Genomic DNA, 27,058 nt, shown 5'->3' on the forward strand with positions numbered 1-27,058 from the left:
CTAGTTCTTCTGGAAAATTCATTTGTTCTTTCCTTTGGGGTCTGTTTTTGTCTTCCCATTTTGGCTGCTTCTATGTATTTTCAGCCTTATTTGTTAAGCTAATCAGTCATTAAATTGATGAGCTCTTAATCTAATCAAGCTGTAATCAGCAGCCTAGTTTAAGCACCACAGGGTGGGGCATAGTAATTCCTGCAGATGGGGCTCTTGCTTCCCCTCAGGCTGATGCCACTCAGAGGGGACTGCTCTGCCTGTGCAAGATTGCTCCTGCAAATGGGGAATGACTCAGCACAGGGATCCTGGCAGCTGTTCCTTCAGTTTTCTCCCAGAGTCACCAACCCCAGACTCTCCTCAAACATCTCTAGTCCACTCTGCCCTCCCTTTGCCACCACCTAGGGTAAGTGACTGCAAATGAAATTGTGTGCATTGCTCTTGTAAGAGGCTCTCTGTGTCTCCAGCTGCCTTTCCCTGGCAGACAGAAGCACTGCTGCTTTTCACAGCTGGATGTTATCTGGGTTCCTTTCTGGCTCTGGTGCTGTAGGCTGGGGAGACCAGCTTGGGGTTTAGACCCCACACTTCTCAGGAGGAACCCCTCAACTGCTGAAATACCCCTCTGGCACTTCAGCTTCCACCCTTGGGAGCCCAGCCAGCCCTCTCACATCTCCTCTGCACTCCGTCTGTACCAGTCAAGTTGTGGTAAAGTGGTTTCTTCTGTTTGTCCAAGTTTCTAAGGCACAGGTGGCAAACACAAGGCCCACAGGCTGAATCTGACCCTCCACTTTGTTCTATCCAGCCTGGCACCTTGTTTCCACCCAGCAACAGAGCCAAGCTCTTGCTTAACTGTTAAGGAGTAGTTACATTTATGCAGTCCTAAAATTACACTCGGCCCTTTGAAAACAACCACAAGGCTGATAATGGCCCCTGGTGAAAATGAGTTTGACACCCCTGCTCTAAGTCTTCTCTCCAGCTAGTGTTCAATAGGTTATTCTGGATGGTTTCATTACAATTTAGTTGTAATTCTGGCCTGCTCCTGGGAGGAAGTTAATGTAGCTTCCACTTACTCCTCTGCCATCTTGGATCCCCCTACATTTTATTTTTATACTAAGCTTTTAAGTGTTTTTTTACACTCACAGCCCATCTCAATTCAGAGTAGCCACATTTCAAGTGCTCAATAGCCACATTGGCAAGTTGGACACCATACTGGATAACAGAGATCTAACTCACTGTGCCATCTGATGGTTTATCACATACCTTCTCCAGCATACCCCCCACCCCCCAAGTATCATCTAGCTCCCTGCTTCTCAAATGTGGTCAGTGATAACGTCAGAATCACTTGGGGTTTGTTAGAAATGCAGATTCTCAGGCCCCACACAGAACTTATTGAAGTTGAAATCTGCATTTTTAGCACTATCCCCAGGTGATTCATTTACATATGTAATTTAAGAAGTCTGTTTTGCCTCCTATTAAACACTTCCAGTAGCAAGAATCTCACTATCCTCTCCCCAAGGAAGCCCATTCCATCTTTAAATGGTCCTAATTATAAGAAAAAACATTTATCCTTTATTGAGGATTCCCCATAATCCCCTATAATATTGTGCTAATCACTTCACATGAATTATCTCATTTAAGCCCAGCAGTGTATAAGATAAAGGCTAATTTTTCCTCCTTTTGTTGCTGTTTTTGTTTATTGTGTCAAAATATAAAGAACATAAAAATTTACCATTTTAAGTATGTAATTCAGTGGCATCAAGTACATTTATAGTGTTGTATAATCATCACCACTATTTCCAGAAGTTTTCACTATCCCAAACAAAAAACTATTAAACAACCACTTCCTCTTCCCTCATCTCTTCAGCCCTGATAACCACTATTTTTTCTGTCTCAATAAATTTGAATATTCTAGATACCTCATACAAGTGAAATCATACTATATTTGTCTTTTTGTGTCTGGTTTATTTCACCTAGTACAATGTTTTCAAAGTTCATCCACATCGTAGCCTGGATCAGAATTTCCTTCCTTTTTACAGTAGTGTGTGTATACACAATTTGTGTTTATCCATTCTTCTGCTGATGGACATTTGGGTTGTTTCCACCTTTTGGCTATTGTGGATAATGCTGCTATGAACATTGGTGTGCAAAAATATGAGCCCTTGCTTTTAATTCTTTTGGCTATACACCTCAGAGTGGAATTGTTAAATCATATGGTAATTCTATATTTAACTTTTTAAGGAACCACCAAACTGTTTTCCACAGCAGCTGCACCATTTTATCTTGGCCTTTTAAAAGAATATGTCCGTTATTTTTCTAATCAGAAAACTTTAAAACCATGCTCTTTTAAGAAAACTGGAACATAGAGACAAAGAAAACTGTAGTCTGCCCTGGCTGGTGTGGCTCAGTGGATTGAGTGCCGGCCTGTGAACCAAAGGGTCACTGGTTTAATTCCCAGTTGTGGTCCAGGTTCCAAGTAGGGGGCACTTTTCTAGATTTTATTTATTTATTTTTAGAGAGAGGGGAAGGGAGGAAGAAAGAGAGGGACAGAACCATCAATGTGTGGTTGCCTCTCATGTGCCCCCTACTGGGGACCTGACCCGCAACACAGGCATGTGCCCTGACTGGGAATTGAACCAGCGACCCTTTGACTTGCAGGCCATCACTCAATCCACTGAGCCACACCAGCTAGGGCAATTCTAAATATTTATACACCTAATAACAGAGCTTCAAAATACATGAAACAAAAACTAATAGAATTGAAAAATTAACAAATACACACTTAAAGATTTCAACACACTTCCCAATAATTAATAGTAAAAGAATATAGAAAATCAATAAGGATATAGAAGACAACACTATCAACTTGACCTAAGTGGCAAGTATAAAATACTCCAAAAAAACAACAGAATATACGTTCCTTTTGCATGGCCATTGAACAATGAACAAATTAGACCATATTCTCAGCCATAAGACAATTCGTAACAAAACTCCTTTTCCTGGTGGGGGTTGGGCATGTGGTCCTGGTCCCTGTAATGTACAGAAGCAGAAGGAAAGGGCTCTGGACCTCTCAGTGTCATGTCTTCGGTGCCCGATAGTTTCCAGTCCAGAGGTTCTATCCTCAAGCACTGGGATACAGTTAAAGCCAACAAACAAATAAACAATTCACAACACATTTAAAAGTATTGAAATTATACAAAGGATGTTCTCACCCTGGCCAGTGTGGCCCACTTGGTTGGAGTGTTATCAGTTAGACCAAAGGTCGAGGGTTTGATTCCCTTTCAGGGCATGTACTGGGGCTTTGGGTTCTATTCCCAGTTGGGATATGTGAGAGAAGGCAGCCTTACGATGATGTTTCTCTCTCACATTGACATTTCTCCCTCTCTCGTCAATGTTTCTCTCTCTCCCTCCCTCTCTCACACACTCCCTCTTTCTCTAAAAGTAATGAAAAATGGTGTCTTTGAGTGAGGATAAAAAAAGCTATGCTCTCTGCACAAAATAAAATTAAATTGATTTTATTATATTAAATTAGATCAAAAGAAGAAAGTTTCCTAGAAAATTCACAAATATTTGGAATCTGTTAACACACTGCTAAATAATTCATGGGTCAAGGAAGAAATCAAACGGAAAATTATAAAGTGTTTTGAACTAAATTAAAGTGAAAACATAGAAAAATTATGGGATACAGCTAAAGATATGGTTAGAAGATTTATAGCACTAAATGTCTATATTAGAAAACATTAAAAATCTCAAAATACTGACCTTATGAAACTAGAAGACAAATTGCAAATTAAACCTAAAGTAAGCAAACTTAAACCTAAAGTATAGATGGCACAAATCAAATACGCTGAAAACAGAAAAACAAAGAAATGCTCGTTCTTTGAGAATGTCAATAAAATAGACAAACCTCTAGCCAGACTGATCAGGACAAAAAGGATATAATTAAATAATATTAGGATTAAGAGAGGGAATATAAATTATAGATCCTACATATATTGTGGCAGGTAGACTCTAAAATGGTCCCCATTGAGTCTTGCTTCCAGGTATTCTTGCCTCTATGTAATTCTCCCCTTGAGAGTGAACTGACCTAGTAACTTGTTTCTAACCAACAACAATGGCAAAGGTAATGGGATTTCACTTTCTGACTATGCTATGACTACCAACTTGCTACATCCTGTTTATTGATGGCTTTACTAAAGCAAACTTCCATGTTGGAGAGGCAACATGGTGAGAAACTGAGGGCAGCCTCTCGCCAACAATCAACAGGAAACTTAGGCCCTCAGTCCAACAACCCACAGGGAATGGAATCCTGCCAACAATGTGAGCTTAGAAGTGGATCCTTCCTCAGTCAAGTGTTTAGAGGAGCCCTGGCTGGTGTGGCTCAGTGGTTGAGCGCCATCCTGTGAATCAAAGGGTCACTGGTTTGAATACCAGTCAGGGCATATGCCTGGATTGCAGGCCAGGTCCCCAGTAGAAGGCACACGAGGGGCAACCACACATTGATGTTTCTCTCCCTCTCTTTCTCCCTCCTTCCCCCTCTCTAAAAATATAAATAAAATCTTTTTTAAAAGTGTTTAGATGATTGAATAACAATAAAAAATTAAAATTAAAAAAAAAAAGTGTTTAGATGAGACCCTGGTCCTGTCTGACAGTGACAGTTGATTATAGCCTGTGAAAAGTCCCTGAACAGAGGACCCAGCAAAGATGTGACCAGATTCCTGAACTAGAGAAGCTGTGAAATAATAAATGTGTGTTACTTTAAGCTGATAAGTTTGTGGCAATTTGTTGTGCAGAAATAGATAACTGTACAAATGTTAAAATGATAAGAAAATCTTATCAACAATTTTATGCGAATAAACTTGACAACTGATAAGAAGGACAAATGGAAAAATTTCTTAAAATATACAAACTATCAAGGCGCATTCGAGAAGAAATCAGTAATCTGAATAGCCCAATAGCTATTACAAAAATTAATCTGTAGTTTAAAAACTTTCCCACAAAGAAACCTTTGGGCCCAGATGACTTCACTGGTGAATTCTCCCAAGCATTTAAGTAAGAAATAATTATAGTTCTATATAAACTCTTCCAGAAAATATAAGATAATAGAATATTTCCCAACTCATTCTATGAGTGAGACCAGCATTACTGGTCTCACAGATATTATAGGACATTATAGGAAAGAAAACAAATATCTTTATAAGACATTATAGGAAAGCAAACAAAGGCCAACACCCCTCAAGAACTTAGGTGCACAAACTCTTAGCAAAAATTTAGCAAATCAAATCTAAAAATATGCAACAAGGGTACTCCATCATGACTATATGGGGTTTATTTGAGGAATGCAAAGTAGGTTTAGCAACCACAAATCGATCACTGTGATTCGCCACATTAGCAAACAAATAAAGAAAAACACATAATTACCTCATTAGACACAAAGAAAGCATTTGACAAAATGCAACATCTTAGCATAAAATCTCAGATAAAATCTCTTAGCAAGCTAGGAATAGAAGGAACCTTCCTCACTCTGGAGAAAAGTATCTATGAAAGACCTACAGCTCACATCACATTTAATGATGAGAGACTAAATGCTTTCCTTCTAATATCAGAAACAAGGCAAGGCTATCCACTTTTACCATTTCCATTCAATATGATACTGGAATATAGCATTTAGTCAATGCTATAAGGGAATATAAAAATGCATCTAAACTGGAAAGGTTAAATTTTCATAATATATGGATGATAAGTTTTCCAAACAGAAAATCTTCCAGAATATACAAAAAAAACAAAAACAAAAACAAAAGCTGTAACAACTAATATGTGAGTTTAGCAAGGTTTCATGATATAAAGTCAATATATAAGAATTTATTGTATTTTTATATATTAGCAATAAATAACCAGCCATCCAAATTTTTACATTCAAAATGGCATCAAAAATATGAAATGCTTAGGGATAAATTGGATGAAAAAAGTGCAAGACTTGTACATTGAAAACTACCAAAGATTACTATGAGAAACTAAAAGACTTAGAAAGATATATTATATTGGAAGACACAATATTAATAAGATATCATTGTTTCACTCCATTAAGGTTATTATTCTCATTGACATACAAGTTTCTCCCTCTTTGAAAAGCAAGATCTTCAAGTTGACTTCTGAATTCTTTTTAGCATGACCCAGGGTCCTTTGATACCTAACTTTCAATGTGACAAGATGTTCTAGGACCATCTTGTAATTTCCTCCTCCAGTCATGGAGTTGGCTTTATCTCCAAGGAGATCTGGAAAATATTATTTTAAATGGCTACATCATATGCATGTCTATTATTTATTTAACCAGTCCACTATTTGGAAAGAAACAGATTAGATAGTTTCTAACTATTCTGTATTATAAATTAAGTAGAGTTATTATAGAAGTAGTATATATAAGTGATTGATGGTGTGCTTATTAATGTTTTCTGTATTATCTAATATTTAACAAAAACCTAGTCAATTGAACTATTTATGGCCTGACCAATAAACTAGTGTGCATGAGTCATCTATTAGAGACATCTCCCTTTTGCAAACAATGAATTAAAATGTGGGAGCGTGAGACATAGAGAAGTCAGTCCTGAGAGGGAAGTTCATAGTGATACAGCCCTACCTAAAGAAGATAGAAACATCTCAAATAAACAACCTAACACTACATCTAAAAGAACTAGAGGAACAAAAACAATGCCCAGAGCAAGTAGAAGAAAGGAAATAATCAAGAGCAGAACAGAATTAAATGACATGGAGACTGAAAAAAAACAATCCAAAGAATCAATGAATCCAGGAGCTGGTTCTTTGAAAAGATACACAAAATTGGCAAACCTTTAACCAAACTAATCAAGAGAAAAGGCAGAGAACCCAAATAAATAAAATCCAAAACAAAAGAGGAGAATTAACAACCAATACCACAGAAATACAAAGAATTGTAAGAAATTACTATGAACAACTATATGCCAAGAAACTGGACAACCTAGGTGAAATGGGCAAATTTCTGGAAACATAGAATCTCCCAAAACTGAATCATGAAGAAACACAAAACCTGAACAGACTGATAACAACCAGCGAAATTGAAGCAGTAATCAACCAAACTCCCCACACAATAGCCATGGACCAGATGGCTTCACGGGTGAATTTTACCAAACATTCAAAGAAGAATTAACACCTATCCTTCTCAAACTATCCCAAAAAATTCAAGAGGGAAGACTCCCAAACTTTTTTTATGAGGCCAGTATTATCCCAATTCCAAAGCCAGTTAAAGACAAAACAAAGAAAGAAAATTGCAGGCCAATATCTCTAATGAATACAGATGCTAAAATCCCCAATAAAATACTGGCAGTCCTGATCCAGCAATATATTAAACAGATCATACACCACAATCAAGTGGGATTTATCCCAGGGATGCAAGGATGGTATAACATTTGCAAATCAATAAATGTAATACATCACATAAACAAAATGAAAGACAAAAATCACATGATTGTATCAATAGATGCTGAAAAACATTTGACAAGATCCAGCCCCGATTTAGGATTAAAAAAAAAAAAAAAACACTCAGCAAAGTGGGACTAGAGGGAGCATACCTCAAAATAACAAAGGCCATATACAAGAAACCTTCTGCCAACATCGTACTCAACAGGCAAAAAATAAAAACATCTCCCTTAGAATCAGGAACAACACAAGGGTGTCCACTTTCACCACTCTTATTCAACATAGTACTGGAAGTTCTAGCCACAGCAATTACACAAGAAAAAGAAATATAAGGTATCCAGATTGGAAAGGAAGAAGTAAGTAAAACTCATTATCTGCAGATGACATTATAGTGTATGTAGAAAACCCTATAGTCTCCACCAAAAAACTGCTCAACCTAATAAGCGAATTCAGCAAAGTAGCAGGATACAAAGTCAATATTCAGAAATCGATGGCATTCTTGTACACCAACAATGAGGTATCAGAAAGAGAAACTAGGGGGAAAATTCCATTTTCTACAGCAACAAGAAAAATAAAGTACCTAGGAATAAATTTAACCAAGGATATAAAAGACCGGTACTCAGAAAACTATAGAACACTGAAGAAAGAAATTGTGGAGATACAAATAAATGGAAGCATATGTTGTGTTCATGAATTGGAAGAATTAACCATTAAAATGGCCATACTACCCAAAACAATCTATAGATTCAACACGATCCCTACGAAAATACCAATGACATATCTCACAAATCTAGAACACATATTTCAAAAATGTATATGAAACCAGAAAAGACCTTGAATAGACTCAGCAATTTTGAGAAAGAAGAACAAAGTAGAAGGGATCACAATACCTGATATCAAACTGTACTACAAGTCCACTGTAACCAAGACAGCCTGGTACTGGCATAAAAACTGACACATAGATCAATGGAACAGAATAGAGAGCCCAGAAATAAACCCATGTCTCTACAGTCAATACTTGAAAAAGGGGACATAGGCATACAATGTAGTGAAAATCGTCTCTGTTCACCCTTGGCTGGTGTGGCTCTGTGGATTGAGTGCCGGCCTGTGAATCAATAGGTCACTGGTTCAATTCTTGATCAGGGTTGCCTGGGCTGCAGACTGGGTCCCCACTTGGTGGTGTGCAGAAGGCAGCTGATCAATGTATCTCTTGCATATTGATGTTTTTCTCCATCTCTTTCTCCCTCCTTTCCCCCTCTTTCTAAAAATAAATAAATAAATAAAATCTTTAAAAAAATAGTGTCTTCAATAAATGGTGTTCAGAGAACTGGACTGGTACATGCAAAAACATGAAACTAGACCACCAACTTATATCCTACACTGTATAAACTGAAAATGGATAAAGGACTTAAATGTAAGTCATGATACCATAACAGGCTTAGCAGAAAATATAAGCAGTAAAATTTCAGACATCCCATGTAGCAATATTTTTGCTGATGTGTCTCCTAGGGGAAGGGAAATAAAGGAAAAAACAAACAAATGCAACTATATCAAATGAAAAAGCATGGCTGAAGAAACCATCATCAACATGAAGAGAACCAACTATATGGGAGAACATTTTTGACAATGATACATCAGACAAAGGTTTGATCTCCAAAATATATAAAGAACTTATATGATTCAATACTAGGAAGACAAACAATGCAATTAAAATATGAGAAAAGGACAGGAACAGACAATTCTCCAAAGATGACATACAGATGGACCATAGACATATGAAAAAATGCTCAACATCACTAGCTATCAGAGAGATACAAATTAAAACCACAATAAGATATCACCTCACACCTCTCAAAACAGCCATCATTAATAAATCAACAAACAACAAGTGCTGGTGAGTATGTGGAGGAAAGGGAACCCTAGTACACTGTTGGTGGGAATGCAGACTGGTGCAGCCACTGTGGAAAACAGTATGGAATTTCCTCAAAAACATTAAAAATTGAACTGCCTCATGACCCATAAATTCCACTGCAGGAAATATACCCTAAGAATCATGAAACACCAATTCAAAGAACTTATGCACCCCTATGTTCATAAAGACAGCTCAAGTGCCCATCAGTAGTTGAGTGGATTAAAAAACTGGGTATACTGGCTGATGTGGCTCAGTGGATTGAGTGCAGGCCTGCAAACCAAAGGGTCACCAGTCAGAGCGCATGCCTAGGTTGCAGTGGCACTTGAGAGGCAACCACACATTGATGTTTCTGTCCCTCTCTTCCTCTCTCCCTTTCCCTGTCTCTACAAAATAAATAATGAAGGATAACTTTCCTAATCTAGCAAAGGATATAGAGTTCCAGGAAGTCCAGGAAGCTCAGAGAGTCCCAAAGAAGTTGGACCAAAGGAAGCACACACCAAAGCACATCATAATTACATTAGCCAAGATTAAAGATAAGGAGAGAATCTTGAAAGCAGCAAGAGAAAAGGAGACAGTTACCTACAAAGGAGTTCCCATAAGTCTATCAGCTGATTTCTCAAAAGAAACCTTACAGCAGGGTGTCAAACTCATTTTCACTGGGGGCCACATCAACCTCCCAGTTGCCTTCAAAGAGCCAAAATAATTTTAGGACTGTATAAATGTAAGTACTCCTTAACCGTTAAGGAGTTGAAATTACATTCAGCCCTTTGAAGGCAACAGCGAGACTGATGTGGCCCTCTGTGAAAATGAGTTTGACATCCCTGCCTTACAGGCAAGAAGGTGCTCAAAAGAAGTATTCAAAGTCATGAAAGGCAAGGAACTACATCCAAGATTACTCTATCCAGGAAAGCTATCATTTAAAATGGAAGGGAAGATAAAGTGCTTCTCAGATAAGGTCAAGTTAAACAAGTTCATCATCACCAAACCATTATTATATGAAATGTTAAAGGGACATATCTGACAAAAAGAAGATCAAATACTAGGAAGAGTAAAATGACAACAAACTCACAATTATCAACAACCAAACCTAAAAAAAGAAAGACAAAAACAAACTAAGCAAACAACTAGAACAGGAACAGAATCACAGAAATGGAGATCACAAGGAGGGTTATCAGCAGGGAGGGGGAGGAGAGAGAATGGGGGAAAAGGTACAGGGAATAAGAAGCATAAATAGTGGGTTAAAATAGACACGGGGAGGTTAAGAAAAGTATGGGAAATGTAGAAGCCAAAGAACTTATATGTATGACCCATGGACATGGACTAAGGGTGGGGAATGCTGGTGGGAGGGGTGGTGCAAGGTGCAGGGGAATAAAAGGGAGGCAGTGGGACAATTATAATAGCATAATCAATAAAATATATTTTTTAAAATCAAAATAAATAAATAAAATCTTTTTTTAAAAACTGGGTACATTTATACAATGGGATACTACACAGCAGAAAGAAAGAAGGGACTCCTACCCTTCATGACAACGTGGATAGAACTAGACAGCATTACGCTAAGTGAAATAAGCCAGGTGGTGAAGGACAAATACCATCTGACCTCACTTATAACTGGAATCTAATGAACAAAATAAACTAATGATAAAAATAGAATCAGAGACATAGAAACATGGAACAGACTGATGGCTGTAGGAGGGGAGGAGGGAGTAGGGGAATGGTGAAAGGAAGGGGAAGGGATTAGTCAAAGAATGTGTATGAATGATTCATGGACATGGACAATGGAGAGGGGATTGACTGTGGACAAAAGAGGTGGGCTGGGTGGAGGGGGACAAAAAAGAAAACAAGAAATTGTGACAACTGTAATAGAATAAAAACTAAAATTTTGATTTAAAAAGGTGGGAGCAAAATAAATAATTAAAAAATTAAAGGTAGAGTGGTGAACACACAATACAGTGTACAGATGACATGTTGTGCAATTGTGCACCTGAAACCTGTATAATTTTGTTAGCCAGCATCACCCCAATAAATTCAATAAAAAGAAAAATAAATAAATAAATAGTCACAGCAAACATGAAATAAAATCTCTGGAGAGAAAAAAACAGGTATACTTAGTCCCTATTCAGATATTATGCTTCCTGAAACTGTAATTCCTCTGACAGTTCTTAGATATTTCATCACCAGCTAAGAGGATAAGACTTGGTAGGAAAGGTTTTTGTCATTAAGCTTCATTGGAGGTGGCTCACTTCTTGTTCACCCATGCAAGAAACTTTTATCTAGAAACTTACTCCCTTACTCCTAAAAATTATAAACAGAAAGTCACTCCCAACCATCCAAAATTTCTTATTTCTTTCCCGACCAATATTTGTATTGGCTGAAATGTTAGAATGAATTAAGCCGTCTTATACTTGGTATATGTACTAAAAGTATTTTTATGTAGTAAAAGTATTTGGAGTGTATATGTACTAAAAGTATTTTTTGACCATGATGCTTTTAATTCCAATTGATACATCATACAATCTGCCTTTTTCTCAGACAATTTGAAAGCTATTTTTTAAGATTTTATTTATTTATTTTTAAAGAGAGGGGAATGGAGGGAGAAAGAGGGAGAGAAACATCAATGTGCGACAAGTACATTGATCAGTTGTCTCTGCACGCCCGCAATCAGGGACCTGGCCCACAACACAGGCATGTGCGCTCACTGGGAATCAAACCAGAGACCTTCTGGTTCACAGGCCAGCACTCAATCCACTGAGCCACACCAGCCAAGGCTGAAAACTATTTTTTAAGGACTGTTGGACATGGCAAAAGCTCTTTTCTTTAGGAATAAAATGAAGCATTCTCCAGAGGAAAGCCAGTGTGTATTTTCACGTTTTCTTTTTTTACCACATACCCTCTTTATTTACTTTAAGACTTATTTCATACATATTTTGAAAGGAATGTAAGTTGGGTTGTATGGGATGAAGGTGCTGTTGGTCAAAAATCATTAAGCAAAAATGAGGCAGGAGATAGAATAGGAAACCCTGAGGCACTGCAACTGTCACCAGTCAGCATCCTGATTTTTGAGAATCGCTTTGTGACACGTGATAATATTTAGCATTGTGGTTTACTCCCTGAGTGGGCAATCGAGGAGGATTGTGGGAAATCACATGAGTAGAAGCTTAAGTAAAAACCCTATAAAGCCTGGAACCCTTCAATAGAAGAAAGCAATTCCCTGGCAAGAGATGTCAGCTCCCATTTCTTGGAAAAGGTTGTTTCCTTAATAAAATTCCTGCTTGCTTTGCTTTACAATATCCGTGTGGTCAGTCCAACTCTTTGTTCACGACCACCAAGAGCCTGGACCCTGACTCCATCTACAACAAAAGTAGTTACAATTCATAGGTGTATTTGGAAAAAAAGAATTTATTCTATGGAACAGTTTATAGAAGGCACTTACCCTTCAAAACCATAGAGACCTCAGGCATGGGATGCTCATGCAGAACTCAATGTGCTTGAAACAGTGCAGGGTTTACATGTTCTGCTTACAATCTACCTGTTCCTAATCAACCATGCCAAAATAGGAAACTAGTGTACATGCATTCCTATAGTATGTTATATTAATTTTTCTTGTTCATTTTGTCATTTGTGAGGAGAGGCACACATAGATGAGTAGAGTTGCCAGATAAAATACAGAACACTCTTATACTAAAAAATTATTAATCATTTATCTTGAAATTCAAATTTAACTGGGATTTTTGTATTTTTATTTGCTGAACCTGACAACCCCATGGATGAGTAGAGAGTAATAGTCACTGATCTTTGGAAATTAAAACGGACTGCACACTTTATAATGTAGAGCAGCACTTCTGGTGTACATACAAATTAATCTGGGGCGCTTGTTTCAAAAAGTGGATTCTGATTCTGAGGATTTGGAGCAGGACCAGAGGATTTAACAGTTGATGCCAATAAAGCTGGTTTGAGTACCACAGTTTGAGCAAAGCCAGTGGAAATTTGAGAGAGAGAGAGAGAGAGAGTGTGTGTTTTGGCTGACTAGCATCTGAATTCACTTTGTGTATGTAGGAAATTCACCAACATATGAATCCTGGAGGAAAGTAGAGCCTGGTTACCATTATGGAAGCTTATAGAAGGTGTTAAATGTTTATAGTACGAGCCTGCCTTGCAATTTAATTACATGAACTACCTGAACCAATCAGAAGCTCCTGCATAGAAGTTTGAGTCAAGAGGAGGTAACACTTAAAAAGTATGATAGAAGTGAGTTTTCTCTCTTGCAACAGCCACAGTTGTGACCAAATTGAGTTCCCAGAGTGGCAGTAGTGGTGCTGGAGGAAGGGACAGCGTCCAGTAAGCACAGGAACATCAGTAACAGCAGTCTTCTCACTGGGCTGAATCTGTAGCATGATTTTAGGCATTGTTCCTGGCTGCACAGCTTTGAGCTTGATTCTTAACCCTAATAATGATTCTGTGTGCTGCCCAATTCCTTTCCTACCCCAATCACTCAGAATTGATATTTGTGGCTTGAAACTAAGAAGTCTGATCAAGCCAAAGCTCTGCTAGAGGCTAGCTAGCTCGCACAGCCCTGTCAATTGGCAGTAGGTGTGTGAAATGCCATGTAGATCACCCCTCAGAGTGATCTTTGCTTCACAGGGTGAGGACCATTCTCAGAGAGAGGCAACATTCACTTGTAGGAACAATATCCATTTCCTGGCATATATTTCTATGTCACTTCTCCTTATGTCTGGTGATGACTGGTCCTGGCTAAATCGGATTAGATTCATATGCTAACCTTATCACTAATTAGTTATGTGATTTGGGGCAAATCACTTAGTCTCCCTTTGCTTGTTAAAGGGGAGCAAGACTACATGATTCTACTATTACATTTATTCACATTATCTCACAATTATTTGTTTCTTACAGGCTTATTAAGGTACAAACTGCGTATCATAAAAATCACCCATTTCAAGTGCACAATATAATTAATACCTTTTAGTCAATTTGCTGAGTTGTGCAATCATCACCGTAATCCAGTTTTAGACCATTTCATCACTCCGGTAAGATCCCTCAGGCCCATTCACATTTAGTTAATCCCGACATCCTGTGTCAGACCTGTGCAAAGTAGCTTTCTGTGTCTATAGATTTGGTTTTTCTGACCATTTCAAATGAATAGGATCATACAACCATAAATATTTGTTACATAAGTTTTTCCTGCTTTGTAGTGAGTTTTCAAAAGGCCTATGCCTAGCAGCAGAAATCAACAAAATTAGAAACAGAAAAGCAATAAAGAAAATCAATGAAACAAAGACCTGGATATTTAAAAAGATCAATTAAATTGAAAAATCTCTAGCAAGGCTGGCCAAAAAAAAAAAAAATACCAATTACCAATATCAGGAATGGAACAGGGAATACAACCATAGATCCTGCAGACATTAAAAGGATAGAAAGGGAATAAATATTACAGACAATTCTACACATGTGTATTTTAGAATTTAGATGAAGCACACCAATTGCTTAAAAAATCACAAATTAACAAAACTCACTAAAGATAAAATAGATACTCTAAAAACTCCTATCACTATTAAAGAATGTTAATTCATAATTTAAAACCTCAAAAGAAAATCTCCAGGTTCAGATGGTTTCACCGAATAATTATACCAAACAGTTAAATGGAAATAACAATTCTACCCAACCTCTTCCAGAAAATAGGGTAGGAGGTTACACGTCCCAATTTAACTTATAAGACCAGGCTTGCCCTGATACCACAATCAGACAAAGACAGTACCAAAGAACTACAGACCGATTATCTCCCATGAACTTAGATAGAAAAAGCCTCAACAAAAACTAGCAAACCGCCTCTACCAATAATGAGCATGTGGGATTTATCCCATGTATGAAAGACTGGCTCAACATTTAAAAATCATTCAGGGTAACCAACACATATCAACAGGTTAAAGAAGAAAAATCTTACAGTCACATCGATTGACACTGAAAAGTATTTGGCAAAATCCAATCCCCATTCATGATAAAAGCTCTCAGTAAGCTAGGAATAGAGGAGAACTTCCTCAACTTGATAAAAGAATATCTACAAAATCCTACAGCTAACTTTATACTGTAATAAATCATCATACTTAACGGTACAAGATGGAATGCTTTTTCCAGGTAAGTGCAGTTCAGCCTGAGAAGAGCTCCCATCCAGGCCACTCGCTTTCCTCCATCCCAGTCTCTGGGCGGTGAAGCAGCCTCCAATAAGGGACTGTTTGTCCTTGTGCTTGGTCCAGCGCAGTGGGAGTTTAGAGGCTCTGGTAGCCCAGGGCCTTTGTCTGCCAGGATGAGTGGCAGGAGATTAGCCCAAATCCAGAATCGCCTCATAGAAGCAGTCTTAACCCCCACACATGCTTCCCTTCCCACCCGGCTTTTTTCCTTCTGCAGCATTTCTCCTTTGAACCTTCTCCAGTTCTGGATGCTGTCTTCTGAACACCTCTGTATTTCTTTATAAAGTGAAAATGAGTGAGGAAAAAGCCTGAGTGTTTATTAGAATGTTAATTTGCATTTCTGTCAAGGTTTATACTAAATGTTCCACCATCGTCCAGGCTTTCTTAATAAAGTGCACGTAGAGAGCAATGACATGGAACCTTCTGGGTGAGGAGGCAGAAAAGACACACCCCTCCTGATCCTGTAGGTACTGGGTAGCAAACTCTTCTAAGGAGATCTTTAAAGAGTTCTCCATTAAGAGGATCTTAAACTGGTGAATTTCTCACTTTGTTTCCAGCTGTGTTTCATTCAGAACAGTTGATATATCTTTTTCTTTTATATCAAGAAGAAAAAAAAAACTGCACCACTCCTTTCTGCACACATTTTTAGGCTTATGATGTGCCTACTGATATACACATTTGAAGAAGTAATATACTATATTGTGCCTTGCTTTTAAAAAAAATACTTTTATTATATCTTCCTGAGACTGCGGCTGACTGGTAGGCCCTTGGTGTTCCAGAATATGATTGGCATGGGTAATTAGCAGACCAGCAAGGGAGAACTAAGAAAGTGCTATCCAAATAAGTATTCACAGGAACATCAGAACAATGGCTTGAGAACCTGAGTGAGGGCTTAATAGGTCACCCAAGCTCTGCCACAAACACCCTCTGCAACCTTGGCCAAGTTAGAGCAACTATGTCTTCACTTCTTCCTGGTAAATTAAACTATTTTTACCATCCCCTATCTCACAAGTGTGTCATAAAAATAAACTTAGATAATTGAGATGAAAATATTGACGGTTTTGTTGCGGAAGGGAAGGGACTGGTGGATGAAAGTCACTCTCTGAATGGAAGATTCAGTAAAAGAAAACCATTTAACCTTCAGTTTAGAAACCAATTGTTTCAATTAAGTTCAGTACACATCTGTTGAGCACTAAGTCCATACTCAGCATTCTAGGCTGTGTGCTATGTGGCCTTTATAGGAGTTATAATCTTGTGAAGCCATGCTATAACTCCGGCATAGTGTGACCTTCTCCCATGCCAGTGCCAGTTCCCAACCCTGAGTGTGGGCCATTTTCATTCTTTCTCTATTCATGCTCAGAGGGAACAGAGCATTCCAGATACAGCCACGAAATGATGCAGAAATTGAAGCGCCCCACTTGATCCAAGCTGCGGCTTGGGGTTTAGACATGTATGATAATTTAGTGACTGAGGAGCATTCTGGGACCGAAGATGTCCTTAAGGAAGAAAGAAGCAAACATAATAATCTTGAGCCAAAAACAAAGACTAGGTCATCAGAAGGGAAGGATTCTCTGAGTCTACCGCTATGTCTCCTGGCCCTTGTCTGAGTCCAGTGTATGTAAGGCGGGGTAGGGATGGAGTGAGGGGAAAGAGGAAGAAGAGGGCTATAGGTGAAACCTGAAATATCTCTTTCAAATTTTTCAAATCCCACACTTTCTATTTACCATTCACGCTCTCATTTCTTACTTCACTAGAAAGGATCAAGGCATCAACCCAATAGAATCCCTGACTGGAGGTGACTTTTTAAAAATAAGAAACTCATCCTGCCTGGTGTGGCTCAGTGGATTGAGAGCCGTCCTGAGCACCAAAGGGCCGGTTCGTTCCATTCCCAGTCAGGGCACATTCCTGGGTTGCAGGCCAGGTCCCCTATCCCCAGTAGGGGGGCGCAAGAGACACAACCACACATTGATGTTTCTCTCCCTCTCTTTCTCCCTCCTTTCCCCTCTGTCTAAAATTAAATAATTAAAATATTTTCAAAAATAAAAGTAAGAAACTTATTATAAAATAAGTCTAGGGAAGATGGTTCTAAGATGAGTTAATCGAGTATGTCAAGTATGTCATCGAAGGCCTAAGTGGATTTCTTCTCTCTGCCCTACCGTCCTCAGCATAATGGTAATATCTCCTGTCATCACCCCTTAGGGCTGCATCATGGCTTCAGCATTCTTCGCATCAGATGCAAATAGGGGCATCTCACAAAGAACAGGGATATTGCCTCCCATGCCTGTGATATTGTGATATTCTCTCTCTCCCCTCCCCACCACCCCAAGGGGGAAAATACACTTTGAGGAGGCCTATAGCATAATTTCCTTGGGTCCCATTGGCCAAAATTGTGTCACACACCCATTCAAAACTCATTCCTTCTAAAGGGAATGAGACAAATCAAAATACACGCCTTGGTCTATGGAAGGAAATTGTCTTCCAAGGGCATGTGGCAGAATAGACTCCAAACAACATCAGATTTTGCCAGAAAGAAATAAGGAGTCCACATTTTTTTTCTGTTTATAAAATTCATATCACAATTTTCACTGAGGCAATTGTTTCAGATAATTATAGTTCCCAACAAGATAAACACAGGATAGGGCAATGTACTTGTGGTACAACGTGTTTTGTTAACAACATACCTTGTCAACTGAGTGGGCTAGGCCATGGATGAAGCCTGTATCTGATCCAATCTTATATATATCGTCAGAGTGTTTACCCTTTCTCTGCTCATAGCCCGGAATGTACCAGATTATCCAGCAGAATAGTTTGTAGCTGCATTGTCTGAAGATAAAATGTTTACTGTTATCTGTCCTTCTTTTGTTATACTTGCTGGAAGATATATAATAAAGTAGAATTTTCTTTTCTTTTGTTTTTTACATTTCAAAATTGGCCCCGCTTTATTTTCCCATTTTTACTCCTAGTAAAAAAACAACAAACAAACAAAAAACCTACTACACTATATGGAAATACAAAACCGCTTTTTAGTATTTTCTGCTTCAGATGATATCATGAACCCTAGATGTCTGATTTATCCTGACAGTGTCTGAAGTAAAAATAAGCAATTCAGAAATATGAATCTGGCGATCAATGGGGTGACAGATGTTGCAGCCAGATGTTGTACACCTGAAACTTATATAATGTTATAAATATATATTACCTCAATAAAAAAGAAATATCAGTGTAAGAAGGTAGATGTAGCAGAAATGAAATGAGAGCATTTAAATGAAATATGAACCCCAGTCACTGAATTAATTCCTCTAGCACCTTTATTCAGGAAAGAGCCTATAAGGGTCTTAATCTTTCCCTCCACTCACAACGAAGTGCATGCCCCTAAGTGAATCACTTAATCTCTGTCTTGGTGTCCCTGCTTTTACAACAGAGTTAATAGGGCCCGTACTGCACCTCCACTTATAGGAGAAAAGACAATTACACCCTTTCTGAGAGGTACCTGATAATTGTCAATCAATTATCAAGAGGAATTTACTGAGCCTTGCATGTACCCATCATTACATGTCCAAGGCCTAGTTCAGTACCTTAAACATAAATGCTCTAGAAACCTTAGGATGCATGAGAAAATGAATGAATGAGCTATCTACTGTGTGCCAGGTCTTGTGCTATAAAAAGATCTGAGATGCTTTCCTTCCTTCAAAAAAATTAATCATGTATTAAAGTAAGATGTACATAGATAAGTTATTTAGCAATATGTAGTAAGTGCCAAATGAATGTTATAAAATCCATCATTTTCAAACTACAATCCCAAGATTCTGCCATGGCCCATGTGGCTTAGCTGGTTGGAGCATTGTCCTGTGCCTGAAATGTTTCCGTTGTCCCCCCATCAGGGCACATACCTAGGTCGCAGGTTCCATCCCCAGGCCAGGTGCATACAATCCCTGGTCTGGGTGCTCATGGGAGGCAACCAATCAATGTTTCTCTCTCACAATGATGTTTCTCTCTCCTTTCCCTTCTCTCTAAAAGCAACTTTTAAAATGTCCTAAGGTGAGGATTTTTTTAAAGAAATAGAATTCCAAGACTCTATACTTCATTATGAATTCTTTACAAAAATTTATTTGCTTGAGAATGTCTATGATTTTATTGCATAGAAGTATTTGAGGATGTTTTGAATTATATTTCACTAGAATAAAATTCTGTAGAGGAACAGAATGAAAAATAAGTTCAAGGGAAAATATATAAATCATTTCCATGACTTAACAAGCAAAATATCCTTGCAGACACTCATAGAGAGCAGGCTGACAGCTGGGCATGGGGGAGGCTGGGTGAGGAGATACTGAGCAAAAAAAAATGAGAGGGAAAGAAAGAACTCACAGACACTGACAACAATGCAACAGTGTGGTGATAGGGGAGTGGACGTGGAGGCGGGTGTAGGGGAGATAAATAGTAACAGAGAAAAGTAAATAAATAGATTTTTTAAGAAAAAAATTAAAAGTTTCCGTCACTCCCAAAAGTTTTCTCATGCTTCAGCCTTGTGTATCTCTCCCTCCACACCCAACCCCGTAGACTAGTTTGCACTTCTAGGATTTTATATAAATGGAACCACACACTATGTACTTTTTTCTGGCTTCTTTTACTCAGCATAGTGAGTTTAAGATGCATCTATGTTGTTCCATGTGTGAATAATTTGTTCCTTCTTATTTCTGTATTCCATCTTATGGATATACCCCCAATTTCTATTGTATACCAAAATTTGTTTATCCACTCATCTCCTGATATACATTTGGATTGTTCCTAGTTTTGGCTATTACAAATAAAATTGCTATGAACATTTGTGTACGAGTTTTAATGTAGACATATATTTTCATTCCTCATGAGTGAATACCTAGAAATGGAATGGCTGAGTCATACAGTAGGTTTGTGTTGAAAATCTTAAACTCAGTGTTCCAAAGTGATTGTACCATATTACATTCCCACCAGCAGAATACGAGATTGCCAGTTGCCCCACATCTTTTCTAACACTTGGTATAATCAGTTTTTAAATTTTTATCTGTTCTGTATGGGTATGTGGTGATACCTCATTGTGCTTTTTAATTTGCATTTCTCTGATGACTAATGATGTTACATATTTTTTCATGACACTATTGTTAATTGATATATCTTCCTTTATCAAGTGTATGTTCATATCTTGTGCCGATTAATGTTTTGTCTGCATATTATTGAGTGTGTGTATGAATATATTTTTTTCTGGATGTAAGTCCTTTCTTTGTTTGCTATGTGTTGCAAATATTTTCTCGCAGTATCTGGCCTGCCCTTTCAATAATATATTTTAAGGATAAAAAACATGCTGGAGTTGTGCTTGTGTTTGTGTTATACATCATTTAGGGATAATTATCACATAAACAATATTGATTCATGAACATGATACATCTCCGTATTTAGGTATTCTTTACCTTCTCTCGGCTTTGTTTTGTAGTTTCCATATAGAATAATTTAATTAAATTTATTTGTAATCTTTTAAAAGCTGATTTTCAATCTTTCTTTTTCTTAACACAATTTATTTATTTATTTTTAGAAAGGGGAAGGGAGGGAGAAAGAGGGAGAGAAACATCAATGTGTGGTTGCCTCTCGCAAGCCCCCTACTGGGGACCTGGCTTGCAACCCAGGCATGTGACCTAGATTGGGAATCAAACCGGCAACCCTTTGGTTTGCAGGCTTGCGCTCAATCCACTGAGCCACACCAGCCAGGGCTTTTGTAAATATTTTAAATTTTAATGCTATTGTAAGTAGAATTATTTTTTGAGTTTCATTTTCCAACTGTTTGTTCTTAGTATATAAGGATACAGTTGATTTTGTACATTAAGCCTGCATCCTGTAACCTTGCTAAATTCACTTAATGGTTCTAATATTTGTTTTCTTGGTTCTCCGGGATTTTCTACCTTAATACTTATATCATTACATATAGGGATAGTTTTACCTCTTTTATCTTAATGCCTACAGTTTCTGGGGGTTTTTTTCTTTCCTTTTTGCAATAAGTTGAACCTTCAGTACCATGTTGAATAGAAGTGGTAATAGTGGCAACCTTGCCTTGCTCCTACCTTAGGAAATATCAATTCAATCTTTCTCCATTAATTATGATACTAGCTCTATGTGTTTATAGACGACCTTTATTCACTTCCAGAAGTTTTTTTTTTATTATTTCTAATTTTCTGAATTTTTTTTATCAGGAATGGATATTGAATTTTGTCACATGCTTTTTCTGTATCTCTCAGAATGATTGTATGGGCTCTCTCCTTTATTTTGTTAATATGGTGAATTACATTGATTTTTTTGGGATGTTAAATTAACCTTACATTTTTAAATATATATTTTATTGATTATGCTATTACAGTTGTCCCATTTTTCCCCCTGTATTCCCCTCCACCCTGCATAGCCCTCCCACCTGCATCCCCCCCCCTTACTTAGTTCATGTCCATGGGTTGTACATATAAGGTCTTTGGCTTCTCCATTTCCCATACTATTCTTAACCTCCCCCTGTCTGTTTTCTACCTACCATTTATGCTACTTATTCCCTGTACCTTTTCCCCCATTCTCCCACTTCCCCACTGATAACCCTCCATGTGATCTCCATTTCTGTGATTCTGTCCCTGTTCTAGTTGTTTGCTTGGTTTGTTTCTGTTTTTGTTTTATGTTCAGTTGTCAGTTTGTTGTCATTTTACTGTTCATAGTTTTAATCTTCTTTTTCTTACATTAGTTCCTTTAACATTTCATATAATAATGGTTTGGTGATGATGAACTCGTTTAACTTGACCTTATCTGGGAAGTACTTTATCTGCCCTTCCATTCTGAATGATAGCTTTGCTGGATAGAGTAGTCTTGGTTGTAGGTCCTTGCTTTTCATCACTTTGAATACTTGTTTCTAGCCCCTTCCTGCCTGCAAGGTTTCTTTTGAGAAATCAGCTGATAGACTTATGGGAACTCCTTTGTAGGTAACTGTCTCCTTTTCTCTTTCTGCTTTTAAGATTCTCTCCTTATCTTTAATCATGGGTAATGTAATTATGATGTCCTTGGTGTGTGCTTCCTTGGGTCCAACTTCTTTGGGAGTCTCTGGGCTTCCTGGACTTCCTGGAAGTCTATTTCCTTGGCCAGATTGGGGAAGTTCTCCTTCATTATTTTTTCAAATAAGTTTTCAATTTCTCGTTCTTCCTCTTCTTCTTCTGGCATGCCTATGATTTGGATGTTGGAATGTATAAAGCTGTCCCAGAGGTTCCTAAACCTCTCATATTTTTTGAATTCTTGTTTCTTCATTCTCTTCAGGTTTAATGTTTATTTCTTCCTTCTGTTCCAAATCATTGATCTGAGTCCTGATTTCTTTCCTTTCATTACTGATTCCCTGTACATTTCTCTTCAGTTCATTTCTCTTCATTGCATCAACTTCACTTTTTCCTCTATTTTGTGACCATACTCAACCAATTCTGTGAGCATCCTGATTGCCAGTGTTTTGAACTTTGCATCAGAGAGGTTGTCTATCTCCTTGTCATTTATTTCTTTTTCTGGAATTTTGATCTGTTCTTTCATTTGGGCCATATTTCTTTGTCTCAGCACACCTGTTACATTGTAGGGGGTGGAGCCTTAGGTATTCACGAGGGCAGGGCAACCCACTTCACTATGTTGTAGTACTGTTTTGTATGTGGGGGGTGGTTCAGAGAAGGAACCATGCCACTTGATTGGCTCTCGCCCTGCTTTCAGTCACTTCCCTTACTACCCACAAGCAAATTGTGCCCTTCTGGTGCTGATTCCCAGATGGGTGGGTTTGTGTATGTTCTAGGACCCCATGGGCCCCTCCAATAGTATCTCCTGTGAGACTGGCAGTTTCTCCTGCTACCGCAACCCCACAAGTTTTTAAAGCCATAGGTTTTGAGGCTTCCTTTTTCCATGCTGGGACTCTGGGTTGTATGGTCTGTCTCACTCCCCAGTTGTTTCTCCCAGTTTATCCACACGTGAACGTTGGACCACCAGATCCACCAGCCACCTCCTCGCCCACCTGCTCTGCCGGCCTCCACCTTGCTATGTGTCAGAGAGTTTACTGCCTATGTTTTCTTCTAGGAATTTTATGATTTCAGGTATTACATTTAAATATTTATTTATTTTTAGAAGAGGGGAAGGGAGGGTGAAAGAGAGGGAGAGAAACATTGATGTGTGAGAGAAACATTAATCAGTTGCCCCTTGCATGCTCCCCAACCAGGGACCATGTCACAACCCAAGTATTTGCCCTGACCAAGAAATGAACCAGTGACCTTTTGCTTTGCAGGACAATGCTCAGCCAACTGAGACACACTGGTCAGGAGATTTAAGTCTTTATTCCATCTTGAGTTTATTCTTGTATTGTGTACAAGGTGATCTAGTTTTATTTGTTTGCATGTATCTGTCCAATTTTCCCAACACCATTTATTGAATAGATCGTCTTACTGCATTGTATGTTCTCCCTTTCTTTGTCATAGATTAACTGACTATATATTATTTTATTTCTGGGCTCTCTATTCAGTTCCACTAATCTATGTGTCTGTTTTTATGTAAGTACCATGCTTTTTTTTATTTCTATAACCTTGTACTATAGGTTGATATCAGGTAGTGTGATACCTCCCATTTCATTCATGTTTTTCAAGGTTGCGGTCTATTTGGGGTCTTTTGTGATTTTATACAAATTTTTGGATTATTTGTTCTAGTTCTGTGACAAATGCCATTGGTATTTTGATAGGAATTGCATTGAATCTATAATTGCTTTGGGTCTCAGTAATTTTTAAAAATACGAAAATGTTCTGAGAACCATAGCTATGTATGTACCATTATTTATCCATTCTACTGCCAACAGACAATTTGTTTTTCTCTAGGTTTTCCTTATTATGAATAAAATACTGTGAATATTCTTGTACATATTACATGGTGGATGTATATACTCATTGCTCTGGGATGTCTAGAAATGGAATGGCTGGGTCTCCTGGTATTTTTTAATGAATAAAGGTAAATGTCAAACCTCAAATGAATTCAAATTCCATTGATATATTTTAAGGAGTATTGTATAACATATTTTTATACACGATGCTGTCACTTCTATATCCATCTTCAGCTTATTCCTCTTCTCACTTAACACATTACTTCAGGTGAGTTTACACACATACACTAACCTACTCGAAAATTTTTATCTTCAACTCAGAATTAGCCCTTTAGCCATAGACTTCCATATATGACAACACACTACATGTCTCAATGTCTCATAGATGACCCATAGGACAAACAACTTAAACATGTTCAAAATATAACTAAAAACTAACTATTCTTCCCATATTCTCTACCCAGAAACCCAGGCTAAAGAACTGACCCTTATCCTTCACACTTAATCACCACGGCAAGGTAATCACCAATCCCCCCCCCCAATTTTATGTCTAAATATTCATTAAATCCATCTTCTACTCTCCCTTCCTATTGTCACTGTCTGTTATTCCTTTCAAAACTACCACCAAAGCATCCTAATTGGTCTCCCTGCATCTAGTCTTAACTCTTAAGTCTTTCTTCGATTTTGAGTTCAGACAGATTAAACTAAATCACAAATATGCACTTCATTCTTCCATCAAAATATTCAATGGCTCCTGTGTCCACAGGTTTTAAGTCCAAGTTCCTGGCAAAGTCATTCAGTGTCTTCAGTCCACCTCCATCTACCTCTCTATTTTATTTCCTTCCACTAGTCCTTACTCAGAAGTAATCTTGCACAGTCTCTTGCTTTCGTGCATATATTTTGCTGCTTTGTTTCAGTAGAGTTCCTTGGAGAAACAGATGTTAAGATGGAATTAGGCATGCCAAATATTTAATGGGAGAATCACCTATAGAAGGTAAAGGGGGAAGACGCAGAAATAGGTGGGAGTAACTTTGAAACCATGGTCTGACACTTGTGAAAGAAAGATTGAGTAGGAAGAGCCTCTTACTGCAATGCAGTCCTAAGAAAGTCTTGGACAAGGGTGATTGGGGGTACCCAAGCAAAGATTGTCCATTAGAAGAATCCCACAACAGGCAATAATAGTCTCGTACTAGTCATTCTGCCATGCCTAGTCATTGTCTGAGAGTTCTCCAGGGGGAAGCATGACCCGGTGGGAACACTGCAATAGATTCAAAGGTTATATAGCTAGAGTCTGTCAGTCATCAATTATCTCTGCAGCAGGTTCTCTCATAGGAAGGTCTGAATAGGGTATTGCCATGGCTGCTACATGCTTTTACCCCTATAGTTTTTCCCCATGCTTTTCTATCTGCCAGTCCTTCTATCCACCCCACTTTTGATTGTTTGACTGCCACTAGTAATTTAAACTCAGCTATCACTTCCTTCATGAAGCCTCTTTTGGCACACCCAAGCTGAGTAAGGAGCCCACTTGAAGCATACCTCTATCACAGTTCTTATATATTTAGGAACCTGTTCCCATCATTTGGATGAAAGCAGCTTGAAGGCAAGGATTGTGTCCCATTTATCTCAATATTCTCAACACCTGACATTGTAGTCAATAAGCATATGCTGCATGAATGAATGAGTAAATGAATAAATAAATGAATGAATATCCAAACTCAATGTCCCTAATTTACAACATCTGCTCTAACCAAACTGATCCCTTTATTGTTTCAGAAAAGCGTTTTTCTCATTTTTGCCTCCCTACTTTCTTCCCTTCGTGTTTCCAATCTTATGTAAAATATCTCTTTTTTGTCTTATCAAGTTGTATTCATTCTTCAAGACCCTGCTTAGTCTAACCTCACCTTAAGACCAGGGCTCCCATATCTGCTTCCATCTACTCTAATTTCCTGTTTCTCTGAACTGTCACTGCACTTGAAAGTCTGAACCACACAAAGCTAATGTACTTGATTATACATGTTCTTGAATTGCTCACTAATCGTTTCTGGGGTGATGAGCCTAGCTTGCCAATTAGATGTTAATGCAATAAGAGAAGGATTTATATCATATACTTCTTTGTGCCCCCCCCTAAAATATAGCATAATGCAAAGTACTGACTACAAACATTTAAACCTTTCAATTCTGAAGGGCTGTCAATCTCTGCATGCAGTTACCAGAAGAATATGAAAACTCTCTTTTCCTAGAAAGTATACATGGGGGTGAATTATCCTTGAGATTTAGTCAAGATCCCTCTACTGCTAAAGTGGTTTAATCAGAAATGTGAGAAACATAGAAAGGTCCTAACTGGAATTTTAGAGACGTAGGTGACTAAACATGTTACTTCCACAAAAATGTATGACAGGAGTGACTTTGTCTTAACGGGAGATTCGTTCTACTATTTACTCTATTGTACTTATTCTACATGAAGGCAGCATTGTTTGATACCCCTTGTTGTTTAATATGTCCCAAAGGATCTTCGATCCAAATTTCTCATACTATCTATACATTTATTCATTCATTTAACATATATTTACTGAAGGCAGTCTCGGCTGTGCAGCTCCGAGTGCACCTGCCACCGCCACCACC

General features: G+C 38.1%; 1 protein-coding gene and 1 non-coding gene across 2 annotated transcripts in view; one reads left to right on the forward strand and one right to left on the reverse strand.

The window, feature by feature from the left end:
- SLC25A14 (solute carrier family 25 member 14) overlaps window positions 1–15,622 on the reverse strand; it is a 55,019-nt gene extending 39,397 nt beyond the window's left edge. The window contains exon 1 of the mRNA XM_053917589.2: window positions 15,469–15,622. The gene's annotated coding sequence lies outside the window, so the exon portion shown is untranslated. The remainder of the gene's footprint in view (window positions 1–15,468) is intronic.
- Window positions 2,976–3,124, forward strand: LOC112310942 (small nucleolar RNA SNORA57). Its single transcript, XR_002975441.1, has one exon. It is a non-coding gene; the product is annotated as a small nucleolar RNA SNORA57 (small nucleolar RNA).
- Window positions 15,623–27,058: the final 11,436 nt, after the last annotated feature.

This window comes from Desmodus rotundus, chromosome X (genome assembly GCF_022682495.2).
Source record: "Desmodus rotundus isolate HL8 chromosome X, HLdesRot8A.1, whole genome shotgun sequence".
Lineage (NCBI taxonomy): Eukaryota > Metazoa > Chordata > Mammalia > Chiroptera > Phyllostomidae > Desmodus > Desmodus rotundus.